The sequence below is a fragment of the Pseudophryne corroboree genome, chromosome 10 (genome assembly GCF_028390025.1).
Source record: "Pseudophryne corroboree isolate aPseCor3 chromosome 10, aPseCor3.hap2, whole genome shotgun sequence".
Taxonomy (NCBI): domain Eukaryota; kingdom Metazoa; phylum Chordata; class Amphibia; order Anura; family Myobatrachidae; genus Pseudophryne; species Pseudophryne corroboree.
Window position 1 is genome coordinate 338,481,400 of NC_086453.1, and position 25,182 is coordinate 338,506,581.

Genomic DNA, 25,182 nt, shown 5'->3' on the forward strand with positions numbered 1-25,182 from the left:
GTCCAGAATCATCCCTAGGAACAGCAGACGTGTCGTCGGAATCAGCTGCGATTTTGGAATATTTAGAATCCACCCGTGCTGTCGTAGAACTACTTGAGATAGTGCTACTCCGACCTCCAACTGTTCTCTGGACCTTGCCCTAATCAGGAGATCGTCCAAGTAAGGGATAATTAAGACGCCTTTTCTTTGAAGAAGAATCATCATTTCGGCCATTACCTTGGTAAAGACCCGGGGTGCCGTGGACAATCCAAACGGCAGCGTCTGAAACTGATAGTGACAGTTCTGTACCACGAACCTGAGGTACCCTTGGTGAGAAGGGCAAATTGGGACATGGAGGTAAGCATCCTTGATGTCCAGGGACACCATATAGTCCCCTTCTTCCTGGTTCGCTATCACTGCTCTGAGTGACTCCATCTTGATTTGAACCTTTGTATGTAAGTGTTCAAAGATTTCAGATTTAGAATAGGTCTCACCGTGCCGTCTGGCTTCAGTACCACAAATAGTGTGGAATAATACCCCTTTCCTTGTTGTAGGAGGGGTACTTTGATTATCACCTGCTGGGAATACAGCTTGTGAATTGTTTCCAATACTGCCTCCCTGTCGGAGGGAGACGTTGGTAAAGCAGACTTCAGGAACCTGCGAGGGGGAGACGTCTCGAACTTCCAATCTGTACCCCTGGGATACTACTTGTAGGATCCAGGGGTCCACTTGCGAGTGAGCCCACTGCGCGCTGAAACTCTTGAGACGACCCCCCACCGCACCTGAGTCCGCTTGTACGGCCCCAGCGTCATGCTGAGAACTTGGCAGAAGCGGTGGAGGGCTTCTGTTCCTGGGAAGGAGCTGCCTGCTGCAGTCTTCTTCCCTTTCCTCTACCCCTGGGAAGATATGACTGGCCTTTTGCCCGCTTGCCCTTATGGGGACGAAAGGACTGAGGCTGAAAAGACGGTGTCTTTTTCTGCTGAGATGTGACTTGGGGTAAAAAAAGGTGGATTTTCCAGCTGTTGCCGTGGCCACCAGGTCCGATGGACCGACCCCAAATAACTCCTCCCCTTTATACGGCAATAATTCCATGTGCCGTTTGGAATCTGCATCACCTGACCACTGTCGTGTCCATAAACATCTTCTGGCAGACATGGACATCGCACTTACTCTTGATGCCAGAGTGTAAATATCCCTCTGTGCATCTCGCATATATAGAAATGCATCTTTTAAATGCTCTATAGTCAATAAAATACTGTCCCTGTCAAGGGTATCAATATTTTCAGTCAGGGAATCCGACCAAGCCACCCCAGCGCTGCACATCCAGGCTGAGGCGATCGCTGGTCGCAGTATAACACCAGTATGTGTGTATATACTTTTTAGGATATTTTCCAGCCTCCTATCAGCTGGCTCCTTGAGGGCGGCCGTATCTGGAGACGGTAACGCCACTTGTTTTGATAAGCGTGTGAGCGCCTTATCCACCCTAGGGGGTGTTTCCCAACGCGCCCTAACTTCTGGCGGGAAAGGGTATAACGCCAATAATTTTCTATCGGGGGAAACCCACGCATCATCACACACTTCATTTAATTTATCTGATTCAGGAAAAACTACAGGTAGTTTTTTCACACCCCACATAATACCCTTTTTTGTGGTACTTGTAGTATCAGAAATATGTAACACCTCCTTCATTGCCCTTAACATGTAACGTGTGGCCCTAATGGAAAATACGTTTGTTTCTTCACCGTCGACAATGGAGTCGGTGTCCGTGTCTGTGTCGACCGACTGAGGTAATGGGCGTTTTAAAGCCCCTGACGGTGTTTGAGACGCCTGGACAGGTACTAATTGGTTTGCCGGCCGTCTCATGTCGTCAACCGACCTTGCAGCGTGTTGACATTATCACGTAATTCCCTAAATAAGCCATCCATTCCGGTGTCGACTCCCTAGAGAGTGACATCACCATTACAGGCAATTGCTCCGCCTCCTCACCAACATCGTCCTCATACATGTCGACACACACGTACCGACACACAGCACACACACAGGGAATGCTCTGATAGAGGACAGGACCCCACTAGCCCTTTGGGGAGACAGAGGGAGAGTTTGCCAGCACACACCAAAACGCTATAATTATACAGGGACAACCTTATATAAGTGTTTTCCCTTATAGCATCTTAATATATTATAATATCGCCACACAAAATGCCCCCCCTCTCTGTTTTAACCCTGTTTCTGTAGTGCAGTGCAGGGGAGAGCCTGGGAGCCTTCCTAGCAGCGGAGCTGTGTAGGAAAATGGCGCTGTGTGCTGAGGAGAATAGGCCCCGCCCCCTTTTCGGCGGGCTTCTTCTCCCGTTTTTCTGACAACCTGGCAGGGGTTAAATACATCCATATAGCCCCAGAGGCTATATGTGATGTATTTTTAGCCAGCATAGGTACTTTCATTGCTGCCCAGGGCGCCCCCCCCAGCGCCCTGCACCCTCAGTGACCGTTGGTGTGAAGTGTGCTGAGAGCAATGGCGCACAGCTGCCGTGCTGTGCGCTACCTTAAGAAGACTGGGAAGTCTTCAGCCGCCGATTTCTGGACCTCTTCTCTCTTCAGCATCTGCAAGGGGGTCGGCGGCGCGGGTCCGGTGACCCATCCAGGCTGTACCTGTGATCGTCCCTCTGGAGCTAGTGTCCAGTAGCCTAAGAAGCCAATCCATCCTGCACGCAGGTGAGTTCACTTCTTCTCCCCTAAGTCCCTCGTTGCAGTGAGCCTGTTGCCAGCAGGACTCACTGAAAATAAAAAACCTACAAAACTTTTACTCTAAGCAGCTCTTTAGGAGAGCCACCTAGATTGCACCCTTCTCGGCCGGGCACAAAAACCTAACAGAGGCTTGGAGGAGGGTCATAGGGGGAGGAGCCAGTGCACACCACCTGATCCTAAAGCTTTTACTTTTGTGCCCTGTCTCCTGCGGAGCCGCTATTCCCCATGGTCCTTACGGAGTCCCCAGCATCCACTTAGGACGTCAGAGAAATAAAGCTTATATGGATGCTGAATGGTATGTAGTACAATAAAATGCCTCAGCTTAGAGGGAATGGGAACTTATCGCTTCTAATGCTGAAGCTGATTTACCATGTATGCAGTAATATTGGGGATGTTAAGGTATCAGTCAAAGGCAGTGCAGTATAACCTTCCTACGCGTTTTGTCTTTAACTTTAGTTTCATAAGGGGGGGGGGGAGGAAGTATAACGCTCATAAGCTGGATACACACCTATACAGTTACTGGGCCCGTTTTACACTAATTGGGTGATTGGCCTGTTTTCTTGCACAGTATTGTAGGTGTGAGTATTCTGGCCAAAGGCCAATAAAATATCCCAAAAGCAGCCCCTTACGCTTGGCTGCTATTATTCGATAGGTCAGTCTTGGCAAAAGCTATCGCCCAAAAGGTTCAGAAAATGTAGTGTTGCATCGGCCTCTAATGACTGATGTTTAGTTGCCTGCGCTGCAGTGCGCATGTGCCGGAATACTGCTGACATGCTGGACGGCAGTGTGGGGGAGGTGTGACATCAATTTACTGGCCTCTGCGGTGGCCATTCTGTGATCACGCAGTTAATTCAATGACGCGTTCTTGGATGTAACAGCAGATCACAGAAGCCAACAATGGTCGTCATTTTACACAAGATACATCCTGTGGCTTTTGAATATTTTAGCGCAGCCGCTGCGTACAAAGACGAGGCGCCTGTGCTATTAGCGTCCATCTGAGTCGCTTAGGCCTTAGTAAGTGCAGTGAAATCCTACCCAGTTGGGGGACACAAAAACACCCCACGTGTATTATAATGGATCCTGTACTGTGGATTAGGAGGCTATTAAGTCACCTTGGAGTTTCATAGCCTATAAAACATTACTTGGCCTGCAGCTGTGTCCTTTATATGAGTAAAGGAAATACACATTGCTGTAGTGTCCAGTAATATAACGTTCTAGGTATTTGGATAATGTTAATCTATCATACATTGCACACTGTCTATGTCAGTGGACGTCTGGGAGACGTGCAGAATGGCGTTGTGTGTTCTGTACTAATAAGCTACACATGTGATTCACACATTGGGGCGTTTTCACACACTGTGTATGTTAGATCATTTTCTGTGTCTTCTAGTTACACGGTCTTACGCCTAGTATCTTAGTGTATGACATTTGCAGAAAATGAAATTATTACATCACGTCCAAAAATGTGTTTTTCTGATTAATCTTCAGCACTAGTGCAAAGTGACGGGATTGGGAGAGGGAAGGGAGGAAGCCAGGGAATTTCTTCGGCTGGAAAGGATGATTCTGGATATAGGTCTACCCATATACAGTAACATCTGATTTTCCACTATAAAGGGATGTCTGCTGTGGCAGTGTTATTGAATGTTGTAATACATATTTTATGAAGCTTAAAATCGATATGTTCATTGGGTTTAGAACAAAGTACTAAGGACCTGACATATATTCGGCCCCAGTTATCTGCTGAGACTTGTTTTACAACTTGCCAGAACATTGCTAACGCAGGACCCACCGGATATAAGTAGGGGTAGAGGAAAAACCTACTTTGATTTGAGTCAACTGTGTTGAACGGGTTGGGTACCGGTGACCGGCGGTCGGAATCCCGGCGGTCAGCATACCAACGCTGGGATCCCAGCCGCCAGAATGCTGACAGGAGGGGGCGAGCGTTACAAAGCCCCTTGCGGGCTCAGTGCGCTCGCCACAGGTTCTATTCCCACTTTATGGGTGTCGTGGGTACCCAAGAGAGGGAATAATCCTGGTCCCCCTGCCGGCATTCTGGCGGCCAGGATTCCGTCGTCTGTATGCTGACCGCCGGGATCGTAACTACATCCCGCGTTGAACATTAGTTATTTCATTGGATTCCATGGAAAGTACGGAGATCCCGACAAATCCTTATGGTTGATGTTTCCAGCCTTGTACGTGGATTCAGATTGCTGTTTGCATCATTTTCTTTTCTACTTACAGATGAAAAGTCTTAGTTATAACAAAACAGCCATGTCTTGTGTGCTAACACACTCACAGGTGTGCTCATTACCTCCATAGGGGACATCTCCTGCCCACTCATATCTTGTCAGATTCCCTGATATTAGAGCCAGGGCCGTAGCTAAGTGTGTGCCAATGGTGCCTTGCCCACAACGCAACTGCACTGAAACGCACCATCCGGAAGCACCCCCCCACATACGGACGTTTTCGTCAATGAGGTAGTAGTGTAAGTTCCGCTGGGTGTTGGCGCCTGTCTCCTGCCACCGCCTCTGTAAGGGACGGGGGGAGCGGTGTGGCAGGCGCCATTTGTTGTAACAGAGTGTCCGTGCGGTGATTCCGCCTGTCAGACCCGCTCGAGAGTGGGAGCGTTACTGCAGGCGGCAGCTCCGTTATATGATCCGCCGCTGTTCCGCCTGTGAGACCCGGCGGAGGGAATAGAGAGGGAGTGGGATCGCTACTGCAGGCGGCAGCTCCGTCACATGATCCGCCTGTGAGACTCGCCGCCGGCAATGGAGAAGGGAGCGCTACTGTAGGCGGTAGTTGGGTTACTTAACCTGCTGCTGCTCCGTCTGTGAGAGCCGCCTCCGGCAATGAAGAGGGCCTGGGAGCGTCTGTTCATGAGTGAGTGCGCCTGGCAGGCTTGGCTGTGTAGCGTCCACACAGGTGAGGAAACACACACACACACACACACACACACACACACACACACACACACACACACCTACCTCTACTGCCACATATGTAAAAGGTGACTCTACCTTACGTACTGTGGGGGTCATTCTGACCTGAATGCTCGCTGCAGTTCTTCACAGTGCAGCGTTCAGGTCAGAACTGCGCATGCGCGCCGGTACATGAACACGGGTTATGTGCGTTCATGTGCCAGTAACCCGTGTTAAGTGGCGATGGTCTGAAAGGGGTATAACAGGGGGATGCTATTCAGCAATACTCCCAGATCCAGAAACAGACAAGGCAGCAAAGTAGGCATTACACAAGATACACCTTCTAAATCACACCCCCAGAAACTGTGTGTGTGTGTGTGTGTGTGTGTGTGTATATATATATATATATATATATATATATTTCTCTGACGTCCTAAGTGGATGCTGGGACTCCGTAAGGACCATGGGGATTAGCGGCTCCGCAGGAGACTGGGCACAACTAAAGAAAGCTTTAGGACTACCTGGTGTGCACTGGCTCCTCCCACTAAGACCCTCCTCCAGACCTCAGTTAGATTCTTGTGCCCGGCTGAGCTGGATGCACACTAGGGGCTCTCCTGAGCTCCTAGAAAGAAAGTATATTTAGGTTTTTTATTTTACAGTGAGATCTGCTGGCAACAGACTCACTGCAGCGAGGGACTAAGGGGAGAAGAAGCGAACCTACCTAACAGGTGGTATTATGGGCTTCTTAGGCTACTGGACACCATTAGCTCCAGAGGGATCGACCGCAGGACCCGACCTTGGTGTTCGTTCCCGGAGCCGCGCCGCCGTCCCCCTTACAGAGCCAGAAGCATGAAGAGTCCGGAAAATCGGCGGCAGAAGACTTCGGTCTTCACCAAGGTAGCGCACAGCACTGCAGCTGTGCGCCATTGCTCCTCATGTACACCTCACACTCCGGTCACTGATGGGTGCAGGGCGCTGGGGGGGGCGCCCTGAGGGCAATATATGACACCTTGGCTGGCAAATCTACATCATATATAGTCCTAGAGGCTATATAGATGTAAAATTACCCCTGCCAGTATTCCAGAAAAAGCGGGAGAAAGTCAGTTGAAAAAGGGGCGGGGCTTCTCCCTCAGCACACTGGCGCCATTTTCTCTTCACAGTGCAGCTGGAAGACAGCTCCCCAGGCTCTCCACTGTAGTTTTCAGGCTCAAAGGGTTAAAAAGAGAGGGGGGGCACTAAATTTAGGCGCAATATATGTATACAAGCAGCTATTTGGGGAAAAATCACTCAGTTATAGTGTTAATCCCTGCATTATATAGCGCTCTGGTGTGTGCTGGCATACTCTCTCTCTGTTTCCCCAAAGGACTTTGTGGGGTCCTGTCCTCAGTCAGAGCATTCCCTGTGTGTGTGCGGTGTGTCGGTACGGCTGTGTCGACATGTTGGATGAGGAAGGTTACGTGGAGGCGGAGCAGAGGCCGATAAATGGGATGTCGCCCCCTGTGGGGCCGACACCAGAGTGGATGGATAGGTGGAAGGTATTAACCGACAGTGTCAACTCCTTACATAAAAGGCTGGATGACGTAACAGCTGTGGGACAGCCGGCTTCTCAGCCCGCGCCTGCCCAGGCGTCTCAAAGGCCATTAGGGGCTCAAAAAACGCCCGTTACCTCAGATGGTAGACACCGATGTCGACACGGAGTCTGACTCCAGTGGCGACGAGGTTGAGACATATACACAATCCACTAGGAACATCCGTTACATGATCTCGGCAATGAAAAATGTGTTACGCATTTTCTGACATGAACCCAAGTACCACATAAAAGGGGTTTTATTTTTGGGGAGAAAAAGCAGCCAGTGTTTTGTTCCCCCATCAGATGAATGAATGAAGTGTGTAAAGAAGCGTGGTTTCCCCCGATAAGAAACTGGTAATTTCTAAAAAGTTACTGATGGCGTACCCTTTCCCGCCAGAGGATAGGTCACGTTGGGAGATATCCCTTAGGGTGGATAAGGCGCTCACATGTTTGTCAAAAGGTGGCACTGCCGTCTTAGGATACGGCCACCTTGAAGGAACCTGCTGATAAAAAGCAGGAGGCGATCCTGAAGTCTGTATTTACACACTCAGGTTATATACTGAGACCTGCAATTGCCTCAGCATAAATAGGGCTGCTGCAGCGTGGTCTGATACCCTGTCAGATAATATTAATACGCTAAGACAGGGATAATATTTTGCTAACATTGAGCATATTTAAGACGTTGTCTTATATATAAAGGATGCACAGAGGGATATTTGCCGGCTGGCATCCAGAATTAATGCAATGTCCAGTATTAGAAACCCGGCAGTGGACAGGTGATGCTGCCTGTAAAAGGCACATGGAGATTCTGCCTTATAAGGGTGAGGAATTGTTTGGGGATGGTCTCTGGGACCTCGTATCCACAGCAACAGCTGGGAAGAAAATTTTTTACCTCAGGTTTCCTCACAGCCTAAGAAAACACCGTATTTTCAGGTACAGTCCTTTCGGCTTCAGAAAAGCAAGCGGGTCAAAGGCGCTTCCTTTCTGCACAGAGACAAGGGAAGAAGGAAAAAAGCTGCACCAGCAGCCAGTTCCCAGGATAAAAAAATCTTCCCCCGCTTCCTCTGAGTCCACCGCATGACGCTGGGGCTCCACAGGTGGAGACAGGTGCGGTAGGGGCGCGTCTCGGGAACTTCAGGGACCAGTGGGCTTGCCCACAGGTGGATCTCTAGGTTCTGCAAATAGTATCACAGGGATACAGGCTGGAGTTCGAGGCGACTCCCCCTCGCCGTTACCTCACATCAGCCTTGCCGGCTGCCCTCGGAGAAAGGTAGTACTGGCGGCAATTCACAAGCTGTACTTCCAGCAGGTGAAAGCAAGGTACCCCTCCTTCAACAAGGCCGGGGTTACTATTCCAAAATGTTGTGGTACCGAAACCAGACGGTTCGGTGAGACCCATTCTAAAATTGAAAGCCTTGAACACTTATATACGAAGGTTCAAGTTCAAAATGGAATCGCTCAGGGCGATTATTGCAATTATCAAGGATGATTACCTGCATGTCCCTATTTACCCTCTTCACCAGGAGTACCTCAATATTGTGGTACAGGATTGTCATTACCAATTCCAGACGTTGCCGTTGGTCTGTCCCCGACACCGAGGTATTTACCAAGGTAATGGCCGAAATAATTATCCCGTACTTGGACGATCTCCTTATAAAGGCGAGGTCCAGGGAGCAGTTGTTCGTCGGAGTAGCACTATCTCGGGAAGTGCTACAACAGCACGGCTGGATTCTGAATATTCCAAAGTCGCAGCTGGTTCCTACGACGCGTCTACTGTTCCTGGGTATGGTTCTGGACACAGAACAGGATAAAAAGGGTTTCTCCCGGAGGAGAAGTCCAAGGAGTTGTCGTCTCTAGACAGAGACCTCCTAATACGTATACAGGTGTCGGTGCATCAATGCACGCGAGCCCTGGGAAAGATGGTAGCTTCTTACGAAGAAATTCCATTCGCCAGGTCCCATGCAAGGATTTTCCAGTGGGATCTGTTGGACAAGTGGTCCGGGTCGCATCTTCAGATGCATCGGCGGATAACCCTGTCTCCAAGGGTCAGGGTGTCGCTGTTGTGGTGGCTGCAGAGTGCTCATCTTCTAGGGGGCCGCAGATTCGGCATACAGGACTGGGTCCTGGTGACCACAGATGCCAGCCTTCGAGGCTGGGGGGGCAGTCACACAGGGAAGGAACTTCCAAGGCTATGGAAAAGTCAGGAGACTTCCCTACACATAAATATTCTGGAACTGAGGGCCATTTACAATGCCCTAAGTCAGGCTAGACCCCTGCTTCAACACCGGCCGGTGCTGATCCAGTCAGACAACATCACGGCGGTCGCTCATGTAAACCGACAGGGCGGCACAAGAAGCAGGATGGCGATGGCAGAAGCCACAAGGATTCTCCGATGGGCGGAAAATCATGTGTTAGCACTGTCAGCAGTGTTCATTCCCGGAGTGGACAACTAAGAAACCTCCACCCGGGAGAGTGGGGACTTCATCCAGAAGTCTTCCAAATGATTGTACACCGTTGGGAAAGGCCACAGGTGGACATGATGGCGTCCCGCCTCAACTAAAAGTTACAAAGATATTGCGCCAGGTCAAGGAACCTCAGGCGATAGCTGTGGACGCTCTGGTAACACCGTGGGTGTACCAGTCGGTGTATGTGTTCCCTTCTCTGCCTCTCTTACCCAGGGTAATGAGAATAATAAGAAGGAGAGGAGTAAGAACTATACTCATTGTTCCGGGTTGGCCAAGAAGAGCTTGGTAACCAGAACTCCAAGAAATGATCTCAGAGGACCCATGGCCTCTGCCGCTCAGACAGGACCTGCTGCAGCAGGGGCCTGTCTGTTCCAAGACGTACCGCGGCTGCGTTGACGGCATGGCGGTTGAACGCCGGATCCTGAAGGAAAAGGGAATTCCGGAGGAAGTTATCCCTACGCTATTTGAAGCTAGGAAAGAAGTGAACGCAAAACATTATCACCGCATATGGCGGAAATATGTTGCGTACTGTGAGGCCAGGAAGGCCCCAAAGGAGAAATTTCAGCTAGGTCGATTTCTGCACTTCCTACAGTCAGAGGTGACTATGGGCCTAAAATTGGGTTCCATTAAGGTCCAGATTACGGCTCTATCGATTTTCTTCCAAAATTGAACTGGCTTCACTGCCTGAAGTTCAGACTTTTGTTAAGGGAGTGCTGCATAGTCAGCCCCCGTTTGTGCCTCCAGTGGCACCGTGGGATCTCAACGTGGTGTTGGATTTCCTGTAGTCGCATTGGGTTGAGCCACTTAAATCCGTGGAGCTATAATACCTCACGTGGAAAGTGGTCATTCTGTGGGCCTTGGCGTCGGCCAGGCGTGTATCAGAATTGGCGGCTTTGTCATACAAAAGCCCTTATCTGTATTTTATATGGATAAGGCGGAATTGAGGACTCGTTCCCAATTCCTTCCTAAGGTGGTATAATTTTTTAATGTGAACCAACCTATTGTGGTGCCTGCGGCTACTTGGGACTTGGAGGATTCCAAGTTACTGGATGTAGTCAGGGCCCTGAAAAGTATATGTTTCCAGGACAGCTGGAGTCAGGAAAACTGACTCGCTATTTCTCCTGTATGCACCCAACAAGCTGGGTGCTCCTGCTTCTAAGCAGACGATTGCTCGCTGGATCTGTAGCACGATTCAACTTGCACATTCTGCGGCTGGACTGCCGCACCCTAATTCTGTAAAAGCCCATTCCACGAGAAAAGTGGGCTCTTCTTGGGCGGCTGCCCGAGGGGTCTCGGCTTTACAACTTTGCCGAGCTGTTACTTGGTCGGGTTAAAACATTTTTGTAAGAGTCTACAAGTTTGATACCCTGGCTGAGGAGGACCTAGAGTTTGCTCATTCGGTGCTGCAGAGTCATCCGCACTCTCCCGCCCGTTTGGGAGCTTTGGTATAATCCCCATGGTCCTTACGGAGTCCCAGCATCCACTTAGGACGTCAGAGAAAATGAGATTTTACTCACCGGTAAATCTATTTCTCGTAGTCCGTAGTGGATGCTGGGCGCCCATCCCAAGTGCGGATTGTCTGCAATACTTGTTTATAGTTATTGCCTAACTAAAGGGTTATTGTTGAGCCATCTGTTGAGAGGCTCAGTTATATTTCATACTGTTAACTGGGTATAGTATCACGAGTTATACGGTGTGATTGGTGTGGCTGGTATGAGTCTTACCCGGGATTCAAAATCCTTCCTTATTGTGTCAGCTCTTCCGGGCACAGTATCCTAACTGAGGTCTGGAGGAGGGTCTTAGTGGGAGGAGCCAGTGCACACCAGGTAGTCCTAAAGCTTTCTTTAGTTGTGCCCAGTCTCCTGCGGAGCCGCTAATCCCCATAGTCCTTACGGAGTCCCAGCATCCACTACGGACTACGAGAAATAGATTTACCGGTGAGTAAAATCTTATTTTATTTATGTATGTATATATATATATATATATATATATATATATGATAGATTGGTGGGGGAAAGCTTGTCGGCGCTTGACTGCGATACCAATATATACTAGAATGTAGTCCAGGTTGTTTAAACACAAATAAGTCTCCTTTTTCTAGACACTCCCTTAATATTACTTGGGCGTCAGCTACACCTTAAAGAAAGAAGCATTGGTAAGGTGCTTCATGTACAATGTAAACGAAAAAAAGAATAAGGTGATTTTAAGCGACCTGTGGTGTCTAATATTAATATGAGACTCAAAATTTAAAAAAAGGTATTTTAATAAATCTGGTAAGCACCAACAAAAACAAAGTCGAAAATAGCTCTATAACAAAGAGCCAGAAAAATACTAAGACTATGTATAAGACATTTGTTAATATAAAATTAATACAAATTTAAAAATTAAAAATTAGACAAGAGAAAAACACGTCCTAAAAGTAGAAAATTGGACATAAGATCAGCATAAAAAAGTATAAAAATAGAATTCTTAGCTTTTTGAGAGGGTATGTAGCATAGCACCCAACGCGTTTCGTCCTATTTGGACTTCATCAAGGGGTGACAAACAACTGGGACAGCTCATCTATTTATACCTGTACTAGTAAGGAAGTGATTGCTACATCACTTCCTACCAATTAACCGGTGTCAGATTTCATAAATTGTTACAATATTTAAAATATTTAAAAACATGGTGGGAGTATTCCCATAACATAGTGTGGCCAGGCTGGGCAAAACCGCTTTTTAAATAACTTGTTTTGATGTGTTTAAAGTTCTAAAAACACTTTGGAAGTTCAGAGTCCCGGACTTCCGGTCCGGATCGCGGGTGACGTCACGTCCGCCCCGCTTCCGGTATCCGTTGTTCTTCGCTGCGCATGCGCCGAGTGCGGGTCACGGAGGGTCCGTGTCCGGCATCCATTGCGCATGCGCCTGTTCTCCCTTCTGATAGCAGTGGCTGGGAACGTGTAGCGGCGGCCATTTTTCTGGAGTTCATTTCTTCAGACGTTTTAGTTATATAGTCTTGTACTCGCGGCGGCCATTTTGGATTAGATTATTCATAATAGAATTTGGTATATGACCGAAAAATAAAAGGAAAACAAGTTTCAGAAGGAGATTACTGTGCAGGAGATATTTTTGCAAACATTACGTATCCTTACTTAGGGCTAATGGTCTCTCAGGTCACAAGTATGGGCATAGTTAAGAAATCAAATACAATTAGAAGTATTTCCGAAAAATGACTGAAAAACACTGTATATTTATAGTATAGTCAGAGTTAGTAGTGCTAATGTTTCTAGTCATAAACCGGTGGCGAGTATGAAAATTGCCATTCTCCTGGTGAAGACGGCATGGTAAAAAACATATTTCATATCCAACATAGTGCAAGAGGAGGTATAATAATAAACATGTTTCATATCCAACATAGTGCAAGAGGAGGCATAATATAAAATTTTTGAAAAGGTTTTTTTCTAAAAAAGGTTTTTTATATATAAAACCTTTTTTAATCTAAAAGCATGTTTACACCGAAGTTCCCATAGTATGGTGATTACAGGATATATTACTATAAGAGCCTCTTGGCACCCTGCTCAAAAAATTACAGCACCCAATCTTCCATGATGGTTCCCCATCTATGTACTAGTTGGGCCCAACACTGCTTGGCTTCCAAGATCGGACGGAATTGGGCATCTCCAGTGTGGTATGGCTGTAGTATTGGCGTGGTTTTTGGAGGTATCGTAATAGCAACGTGGTAGAAGTGGTGAAAAAGTGGAAATTGCAGAAGATAGAGACAGGTGGCCTTAAACCAGAAAGATATATATTCTCGGCTTACGTTACAGGAAGGGGGCTATTTCATAGCCTTCATTGAAGCCATCTGGATGCATGGTATTGAGTTCAAAAATCCAGAACATTTCCCTCTTCGATAAACGGTTTGAAAGATCACCGCCTCTCTCGCCCAATGCGACTAGTTCAATACCTTTAAAGGTTAATTCGTCAGGATCCGAGTTGTGGCAAGCATGGAAGTGTTTGGGTACTGCATGTGTCAGTACTTTGTTCTTTATGTTTCTTATATGTTCCTGTATACGTATTTTTAAGGGTCTTTTCGTTTTCCCTACATACTTCATCCCACATGAGCACTCAAGCATATAAATTACTGACACCGTATTACAGTTAATGAATTGTTTGATCTTGTGCTCTTTTGATCCGTTAGTATTTTTGAAGGATTTCCTATTGGGGTGTACGTAGCGGCCGCATTTATAACACCCAACACATTTGGGCATGTTTGATCTTACTTCCGGGTTCCTCAGCATACTCGGTGCCACAAGATCTTTGAGGTTTTGCGACTTCTTAAATACCACTACCGGATCCTTGGGGAGATAGTCCTTTAAAATGGGATCCATAAGGAGGATATTCCAGTGTTTCTTAAGCGTTTTTGAATGAAAAAATCATCAGTGTTTTTCAGTCATTTTTCGGAAATACTTCTAATTGTATTTGATTTCTTAACTATGCCCATACTTGTGACCTGAGAGACCATTAGCCCTAAGTAAGGATACGTAATGTTTGCAAAAATATCTCCTGCACAGTAATCTCCTTCTGAAACTTGTTTTCCTTTTATTTTTCGGTCATATACCAAATTCTATTATGAATAATCTAATCCAAAATGGCCGCCGCGAGTACAAGACTATATAACTAAAACGTCTGAAGAAATGAACTCCAGAAAAATGGCCGCCGCTACACGTTCCCAGCCACTGCTATCAGAAGGGAGAACAGGCGCATGCGCAATGGATGCCGGACACGGACCCTCCGTGACCCGCACTCGGCGCATGCGCAGCGAAGAACAACGGATACCGGAAGCGGGGCGGACGTGACGTCACCCGCGATCCGGACCGGAAGTCCGGGACTCTGAACTTCCAAAGTGTTTTTAGAACTTTAAACACATCAAAACAAGTTATTTAAAAAGCGGTTTTGCCCAGCCTGGCCACACTATGTTATGGGAATACTCCCACCATGTTTTTAAATATTTTAAATATTGTAACAATTTATGAAATCTGACACCGGTTAATTGGCAGGAAGTGATGTAGCAATCACTTCCTTACTAGTACAGGTATAAATAGATGAGCTGTCCCAGTTGTTTGTCACCCCTTGATGAAGTCCAAATAGGACGAAACGCGTTGGGTGCTATGCTACATACCCTCTCAAAAAGCTAAGAATTCTATTTTTATACTTTTTTATGCTGATCTTATGTCCAATTTTCTACTTTTAGGACGTGTTTTTCTCTTGTCTAATTTTTAATTTTTAAATTTGTATTAATTTTATATTAACAAATGTCTTATACATAGTCTTAGTATTTTTCTGGCTCTTTGTTATAGAGCTATTTTCGACTTTGTTTTTGTTGGTGCTTACCAGATTTATTAAAATACCTTTTTTTAAATTTTGAGTCTCATATTAATATTAGACACCACAGGTCGCTTAAAATCACCTTATTCTTTTTTTCGCATATATATATATATATATATATATATATATGTATGTATATATATATATATATATATATATATATATATAGCAGAGTGAAGAAAGTCCGGCACTCAAAGGACTTGCTGAACAGCAGATAGCTGGTTTAAATGACGAGCTGACAGCGCAGCTTCAAAGAGTCAACGTTTCATTTATTAACATAAATTTCGTCAGGACAAGAACAGTTTACAAATCAAATAGTCTTACCTTATATACCACACCAGACAAACCATCCCGCACGCTGTGTTTGCTTCCTGGACGGGGTATGATGACGTCACCCCGTAGCGACGCGCGCTCTCCAGCGCCGTTTCCATAGTAACCCGCCGGAGGCATTCACAGCGCTATAACAACACAGAGTAATACACTTTAAAAAGACATGTGTACAAAAGTGAAAAACGACATCAGGTGTGCAAAAGGTTACTGCTGTGAGTGCTACAGAAGCATAACATATATTAAATATAGATACTGCATTACAATGGTGTAATAACAAATTAGCATATATAACAACATACACCCAATGGAATCCACTGATTAGTAGTATGGTAAAAATCTATTATGCTGATAGCCTGGTTTTATGTTAAAAATTCAGACTAATAACAATGGTACCTGTATCTACTGGTATATGCTAATTTTATAACGTGGAAAAAAAATAGTAAATATTAACATGATACTAAGATCGATGTTTAATCAGACACTATGAGGGCAGCAAAAGAATTGGCCATTAAGAATAGCCTATACATGACTAAAGAAAGCACCCCAAGTTGTTGGATTCATTGAGACCGTATGGTGAAAGTGTACGGAGCTCAAAAATCCAACGGGCTTCCCTACGTAATAACAGGGTACCTCGGTCGCCACCACGTATATTGGCAGGAATATGGTCAATGACCTTGTGTCGCAAACTTGCCAATGTGTGTTTAGCTTCACGAAAATGGCGGGCGACCGGTTGTTCTTGAGGGGTGCCAGAAAGGGCGGAGCGTATGGCTTGACGGTGCAGTGCCATCCTTTCCTTAAATTGTCGGATGGTCTTGCCCACATATAGTAAGCCACATGGACATTTAATATAGTAGATGACATAAGAGCTTTGACAGGTTAAAACATGTTTGATATTAATTTTAATACCAGAATGTGGATGAGTAAAGAAAGAACCACATTCCATCGAGCGACATGTAGTGCAACCTAGGCACTTGTAGCAACCAGGCCGTCGTGTTAGAAAAGTCCTGGAAACAGTTGTGTCCATATGTGAGATGTCATTTTTGACAAGTATGTCACGAAGATTACGGTTTCGTCTGTAGCTTGGCATCAGCTTGTGATTATGAAGAAATTTTAAATCAGGATCTGCCGTGATTATAGGCCACAGTTTTTTACCGTTTTCCATAATCTTCTGGTTAAGAGGATGGAATTCCTGGACAAATGGAATTCTACTATCCCGTTTCTCAGTGGGATTTTTTGGAACAAGAGAATCCTCACGTTGGGTAGTTAACACCTGATGTTTAATGTCCATCAGACGGGTGATATTATAACCTCTAGTGACAAATTGTTTGATCATCAGATCTATACGTTGTTCTGCTTTTATAGGCGTGTCACAAGTGCGGATAGCACGTAGAAACTGGGATTTAGGGAGACTCTGAGATACAAAGCCAGGGTGTTGGCTATCTGCCCTTAATATGGTGTTTCGATCGGTCGGTTTCTTGTACAGATCGGTGGTGAGTTTCCCATCTTCAATGGTGACTTCGACATCAAGGAATTGTACCTGTTTGTCACTGATGGAGTATGTGAAGTGTATATTCTCATCCAAGGTGTTAACATGGTCCATGGCGGTTTGGAAAGCTTGGCGGGTACTGGTCCAAATGATGAATAAATCATCTATATATCTGGTGAGATATAAAATATGTGGCTGCATCGTGGGGTTTAACAAAAAAAGATTGTGGTCAATATCAAACATGAAGATGTTAGCTAGGGACGGCCCCACGCAAGATCCCATAGCACAGCCTCTCAGTTGGATGTACCATCGACAATCAAAAAGAAAATAATTCCTGGTTAAAGATAAGTGCAGTAGCTCACAAAAAAGTTGTATATCAGGACCACGGTATGCCAGGTTTCCAGTAAGAAATCTGCGGACGGCCTGTACACCCCTCTCATGGGGGATATTGGTGTATAGTGACACCACATCAACTGTACACAGATGACTGCCCTCTGGTAGTGTAGGGAATGACGATAATTTCCTAAGAAATGTGGAAGAATCCTTCAGGAACGTAGATTGATCCTGAATTAGTTCCTGTAGGAAACTGTCCAGATATTGTGATACAACGTAGTAGATGGACTCCCGTGCACTGATAATCGGTCGTCCAGGTGGACGAATGGGATTTTTATGTAGTTTCGGGATGGAGTACAAGACAGGTGTTTTTGGGTGATTGGTGGTTAGAGCTTGGCGGACTGTTTCTGTGATAAGCCCCTTTTCAGAAGCCTCCTTTAGAGTGGTATCCAATTCATTCTTGAATATATTGGTGGGGTCCGACCCCAACTCCTTATATACCTCTGTGTCATTCAATTGAGATTGTAATTCTTGACGATAATATTCAAGATCAAGGACCACTACCCCCCCGCCCTTGTCTGCGGGGCGGATGACAATGTCCTTGTAATTGTGTAAATTCTTTAGAGCCGTCCTTTCTGCTCTGGTGAGGTTATTTCTAGGAGGGACGTAATCGTTGGATATATCCATTGCATGTTTATTAAGAGTCCTAGAAAAGATTTTGAGTGAATTGTTGGAGGAGGAAGGATCAAAAGATGATTTGGGTTTGAATCTTTGCAGCTGAGATGCTGGAAGTTGTACTGGCTGCTTGTCAAAAAACTCTTTTAGTCTAATCTGTCGGGTGAATTTATGAAGGTCGACTGTCCAGGTAAATTTGTCAAAAGGAGTGGATGGTATGAAGGAAAGACCTTTATTGAGAACACTTATTTCGTCTCCAGACAAAGTTCTTTTGGACAGATTAAACACTATGTCTTCTTCTTGACTGCGCGCTTCTTGTTTGTGGATCCTTTTCCATTGGCCGCCTCGCCGGGTTGTTTTGTTGGTGCCCCGCGTTGAGCGCGGGTACGAACCCCTAAAGGGGGTTTACCACGGGTTTTCGAAGAATCACCATCCTGATCGCTTTGTGATGACTGTGTGCCAGAAGAGTCGTTGTGAGCCCGATCACGTCGTTGTCGCCATCTGGGCAACCCTTGTCGTTTAGTTGATACACCTGGGTTGTTAACCCATGGATAAACGGAACCTTGTTGGTAATCCCTTTGTACTACCGTGAGCTTGTCGCGTTTAAATTTAAGTAAGTCCTGTCGATATTTGTCAACTTGCTCTTGGAGTTTAGTCATCCACTGGGTATCCGGGTCATTTTTGAACGTGTCGTCCAAAGTAGCCTCAAAAGCATGGATGTTGTCTTTAATCTTGGTTAATTCCCGTTGAGATTCTTCGATAACCAAGAGTAGTAAATCAAAACTACATTTATTTAGTACTGCTACCCACCGTCGGCAAAACTCTGAGTTGAATTTACCGATGGTGGGTGCATTTTTGATCCGGAAACCCCTGGGGATCAATTTTTTACGAAAGTAATCGCTCAGAGTGGAGCCATGTAAAAAATAATCAATCTCTTTCTTTTTTAGTTTAAGGAGTTTGAAAAAGATTTGTTCATTAGGCATGGTGCTCTCAAAAGTGTCCGTAATCACAGGAAATAAAATGCCTTCTGCTTCGCTCTCAGAGAGAGATAGCACTTCTCCTAGTGGCAGAGGAACATCCCTGTATCCACTGTGGGTAGATTGCTCAATACCCGTTGCCATATTTTTTCAGCAGTGTCAAACACACCAAAAAAATCCAAACGGAGTGAAAAACGTGAAAAATCAAGAAAAACAAGACAGTCTGTATCCCGGTAATAGAGTAGGGGGTGCCTTGTCAGATGTGAGGGCCAAGGGTAGTATCCATCCTTTTGCAGAGACGGACAATTGCTATGGCTACCCCACTCACATATAATGTTGCAAGGACTGGCACTCCTTAGGATCCAAATAAATGATGTAATTGCCTTGGTGCCAGATATAGGTGATAATAGCAGAGTGAAGAAAGTCCGGCACTCAAAGGACTTGCTGAACAGCAGATAGCTGGTTTAAATGACGAGCTGACAGCGCAGCTTCAAAGAGTCAACGTTTCATTTATTAACATAAATTTCGTCAGGACAAGAACAGTTTACAAATCAAATAGTCTTACCTTATATACCACACCAGACAAACCATCCCGCACGCTGTGTTTGCTTCCTGGACGGGGTATGATGACGTCACCCCGTAGCGACGCGCGCTCTCCAGCGCCGTTTCCATAGTAACCCGCCGGAGGCATTCACAGCGCTATAACAACACAGAGTAATACACTTTAAAAAGACATGTGTACAAAAGTGAAAAACGACATCAGGTGTGCAAAAGGTTACTGCTGTGAGTGCTACAGAAGCATAACATATATTAAATATAGATACTGCATTACAATGGTGTAATAACAAATTAGCATATATAACAACATACACCCAATGGAATCCACTGATTAGTAGTATGGTAAAAATCTATTATGCTGATAGCCTGGTTTTATGTTAAAAATTCAGACTAATAACAATGGTACCTGTATCTACTGGTATATGCTAATTTTATAACGTGGAAAAAAAAAATAGTAAATATTAACATGATACTAAGATCGATGTTTAATCAGACACTATGAGGGCAGCAAAAGAATTGGCCATTAAGAATAGCCTATACATGACTAAAGAAAGCACCCCAAGTTGTTGGATTCATTGAGACCGTATGGTGAAAGTGTACGGAGCTCAAAAATCCAACGGGCTTCCCTACGTAATAACAGGGTACCTCGGTCGCCACCACGTATATTGGCAGGAATATGGTCAATGACCTTGTGTCGCAAACTTGCCAATGTGTGTTTAGCTTCACGAAAATGGCGGGCGACCGGTTGTTCTTGAGGGGTGCCAGAAAGGGCGGAGCGTATGGCTTGACGGTGCAGTGCCATCCTTTCCTTAAATTGTCGGATGGTCTTGCCCACATATAGTAAGCCACATGGACATTTAATATAGTAGATGACATAAGAGCTTTGACAGGTTAAAACATGTTTGATATTAATTTTAATACCAGAATGTGGATGAGTAAAGAAAGAACCACATTCCATAGAGCGACATGTAGTGCAACCTAGGCACTTGTAGCAACCAGGCCGTCGTGTTAGAAAAGTCCTGGAAACAGTTGTGTCCATATGTGAGATGTCATTTTTGACAAGTATGTCACGAAGATTACGGTTTCGTCTGTAGCTTGGCATCAGCTTGTGATTATGAAGAAATTTTAAATCAGGATCTGCCGTGATTATAGGCCACAGTTTTTTACCGTTTTCCATAATCTTCTGGTTAAGAGGATGGAATTCCTGGACAAATGGAATTCTACTATCCCGTTTCTCAGTGGGATTTTTTGGAACAAGAGAATCCTCACGTTGGGTAGTTAACACCTGATGTTTAATGTCCATCAGACGGGTGATATTATAACCTCTAGTGACAAATTGTTTGATCATCAGATCTATACGTTGTTCTGCTTTTATAGGCGTGTCACAAGTGCGGATAGCACGTAGAAACTGGGATTTAGGGAGACTCTGAGATACAAAGCCAGGGTGTTGGCTATCTGCCCTTAATATGGTGTTTCGATCGGTCGGTTTCTTGTACAGATCGGTGGTGAGTTTCCCATCTTCAATGGTGACTTCGACATCAAGGAATTGTACCTGTTTGTCACTGATGGAGTATGTGAAGTGTATATTCTCATCCAAGGTGTTAACATGGTCCATGGCGGTTTGGAAAGCTTGGCGGGTACTGGTCCAAATGATGAATAAATCATCTATATATCTGGTGAGATATAAAATATGTGGCTGCATCGTGGGGTTTAACAAAAAAAGATTGTGGTCAATATCAAACATGAAGATGTTAGCTAGGGACGGCCCCACGCAAGATCCCATAGCACAGCCTCTCAGTTGGATGTACCATCGACAATCAAAAAGAAAATAATTCCTGGTTAAAGATAAGTGCAGTAGCTCACAAAAAAGTTGTATATCAGGACCACGGTATGCCAGGTTTCCAGTAAGAAATCTGCGGACGGCCTGTACACCCCTCTCATGGGGGATATTGGTGTATAGTGACACCACATCAACTGTACACAGATGACTGCCCTCTGGTAGTGTAGGGAATGACGATAATTTCCTAAGAAATGTGGAAGAATCCTTCAGGAACGTAGATTGATCCTGAATTAGTTCCTGTAGGAAACTGTCCAGATATTGTGATACAACGTAGTAGATGGACTCCCGTGCACTGATAATCGGTCGTCCAGGTGGACGAATGGGATTTTTATGTAGTTTCGGGATGGAGTACAAGACAGGTGTTTTTGGGTGATTGGTGGTTAGAGCTTGGCGGACTGTTTCTGTGATAAGCCCCTTTTCAGAAGCCTCCTTTAGAGTGGTATCCAATTCATTCTTGAATATATTGGTGGGGTCCGACCCCAACTCCTTATATACCTCTGTGTCATTCAATTGAGATTGTAATTCTTGACGATAATATTCAAGATCAAGGACCACTACCCCCCCGCCCTTGTCTGCGGGGCGGATGACAATGTCCTTGTAATTGTGTAAATTCTTTAGAGCCGTCCTTTCTGCTCTGGTGAGGTTATTTCTAGGAGGGACGTAATCGTTGGATATATCCATTGCATGTTTATTAAGAGTCCTAGAAAAGATTTTGAGTGAATTGTTGGAGGAGGAAGGATCAAAAGATGATTTGGGTTTGAATCTTTGCAGCTGAGATGCTGGAAGTTGTACTGGCTGCTTGTCAAAAAACTCTTTTAGTCTAATCTGTCGGGTGAATTTATGAAGGTCGACTGTCCAGGTAAATTTGTCAAAAGGAGTGGATGGTATGAAGGAAAGACCTTTATTGAGAACACTTATTTCGTCTCCAGACAAAGTTCTTTTGGACAGATTAAACACTATGTCTTCTTCTTGACTGCGCGCTTCTTGTTTGTGGATCCTTTTCCATTGGCCGCCTCGCCGGGTTGTTTTGTTGGTGCCCCGCGTTGAGCGCGGGTACGAACCCCTAAAGGGGGTTTACCACGGGTTTTCGAAGAATCACCATCCTGATCGCTTTGTGATGACTGTGTGCCAGAAGAGTCGTTGTGAGCCCGATCACGTCGTTGTCGCCATCTGGGCAACCCTTGTCGTTTAGTTGATACACCTGGGTTGTTAACCCATGGATATATATGTGTATGTGTACAGACAGGGGTGAGAAATGTAAGAGTTCAAACCCCCACCCACCTAACTCTAACCCTCCATTACTGCAGCCTCACCCGAACCTCCCCACTTAAACCTATCCCCCCGCCCCCCCCGGATGGCGTTTAAACCTAAACTTTGCTGCCTAGCTCACTTTTTTGTTATACTTTCACTTGCCACTAGATGCACACTCAAACCTACCCTACTCCCACCTACTGTATACCACTTACACTTGTACACCCTTACATCTACCCTACTCCCACTTATACACCTTGACAGCTACCCTCCTCACACCTATACTACACCCTCACACCTCCCCTACCCCCACCTGTACCACTCACACTGGTATACCCTCACACCTACCCTTCTCCCACCTATACCACTCACACTGGTACACCCTCACACCTACCCTACTCCCACCTATACCACTCACACTGGTACACCCTCACACCTCCCCTACTCCCATCTATACTACTCACACTGGTACTCCCTCACACCTACCCTACTCCCACCTACTGTATACCACTTACACTTGTACACCCTTACATCTACCCTACTCCCACTTATACACCTTGACAGCTACCCTCCTCGCACCTATACTACACCCTCACACCTACCGTACTCCCACCTATACCACTCACACTGGTACACCCCCACACCTACCCTGCTCCCACCTATACTACTCACACTGGTACACCCTCACACCTACCTTACTCCCATCTATACCAATCACACTGGTACACCCTCACACCTACCGTACTCCCACCTATACCACTCACACTGGTACACCCTCACACCTACACTACCCCCACCTATACCACTCACACTGGGACACCCTCACACCTAATCTACTCCCACCTATACCACTCCCACTGGTACACCCTCACACCTACCCTACCCCCACCTATACCACTCACACTGGTACACCCTCACACCTAATCTACTCCCACCTATACCACTCCCACTGGTACACCCTCACACCTACCCTACTCCCACCTATACCACTCACACTGGTACACCCTCACACCTTCCCTACTCCCACCTATACCACTCACACTGGTACACCCTCACACCTCCCCTACTCCCACCTATACCACTCACACTGGTACACCCTCACACCTCCCCTACATTCACCTATACTGCTCACACTGGTACACCCTCACACCTCCCCTACTCCCACCTATACCACTCACACTGGTACACCCTCACACCTACCCTACATTCACCTATACCACTCACACTGGTACACTCTCACACCTCCCCTACCCCCACCTATACCACTCACACTGGTACACCCTCACACCTACCCTACCCCCACCTATACCACTCACAATGGTACACCCCCACACCTACACTACTCCCACCTATACCACTCACACTGGTACACCCTCACACCTACACTACTCCCACCTATACTACTCACACTGGTACACCCCCACACCTACCCTACTCCCACCTATTCCACTCACACTGGTACACCCTCACACCTCCCCTACTCCCACCTATACCACTCACACTGGTACACCCTCACACCTCCCCTACTCCCATCTATACCACTCACACTGGTACACCCTCACACCTCCCCTACTCCCACCTATACCACTCACACTGGTACACTCTCACACCTCCCCTACCCCCACCTATACCACTCACACTGGTACACCCCCACACCTACACTACTCCCACCTATACCACTCACAATGGTACACCCTCACACCTACACTACTCCCACCTATACTACTCACACTGGTACACCCCCACACCTACCCTACTCCCACCTATTCCACTCACACTGGTACACCCTCACACCTCCCCTACTCCCATCTATACCACTCACACTGGTACACCCTCACACCTACACTACTCCCACCTATACCACCCACACTGGTACACCCTCACACCTACACTACTCCCACCTATACCACTCACACTGGTACACCCTCACACCTACACTACTCCCATCTATACCACTCACACTGGTACATCCTCACACCTACACTACTCCCACCTATACTACTCACACTGGTACACCCCCACACCTACCCTACTCCCACCTATTCCACTCACACTGGTACACTCTCACCTACCCTACCCCCAACTACCCTACTCACACTGGTAACACCCTCACACCTTCCCTACCCCCACCTATACTACTCACACTGGTACACCCTCACACCTTCCCTACTCCCACCTATACCACTCACACTGGTACACCCTCACACCTCCCCTACTCCCATCTATACCACTCACACTGGTACACGCTCACACCTCCCCTACTCCCACCTATACCATTCACCCACTCACACTGGTACACACTCACACCTACCCTACTCCCACCTATACCACTCACACTGGTACACACTCACACCTCCCCTATTCCCACCTATACCACTCACACTGGTACACCCTCACACCTCCCCTACTCACACCTATACCACTCACACTGGTACACACTCACACCTCCCCTACTCCCACCTATACCACTCACACTGGTACACCCTCACACCTCCCCTACTCCCACCTATACCATTCACCCACTCACACTGGTACACACTCACACCTACCCTATTCCCACCTATACCACTCACACTGGTACACCCTCACACCTCCCCTACTCCCACCTATACCACTCACACTGGTACACCCTCACACCTCCCCTACTCCCACCTATGCCACTCACACTGGTACACACTCACACCTCCCATAT

The 25,182-nt window shown here is 46.3% G+C and overlaps 2 protein-coding genes and 1 pseudogene across 6 annotated transcripts in view; 1 reads left to right on the top strand and 2 right to left on the bottom strand.

Annotated features, from left to right (window-relative positions):
* OPCML (opioid binding protein/cell adhesion molecule like) overlaps positions 1-25,182 on the top strand; it is a 994,952-nt gene that overhangs the window by 878,009 nt on the left and 91,761 nt on the right. The gene's annotated exons all lie outside the window — the stretch shown is intronic.
* LOC134968070 (5S ribosomal RNA) lies at positions 13,239-13,357 on the bottom strand (annotated as a pseudogene).
* NTM (neurotrimin) overlaps positions 15,289-25,182 on the bottom strand; it is a 1,318,058-nt gene continuing 1,308,164 nt past the window's right edge. Inside the window, exons 8-9 of the transcript XR_010188690.1 lie at positions 19,407-19,540; positions 15,289-15,498 (exon numbers count right to left, since the gene is read on the bottom strand). The gene's annotated coding sequence lies outside the window, so the exon portion shown is untranslated. The remainder of the gene's footprint in view (positions 15,499-19,406; positions 19,541-25,182) is intronic.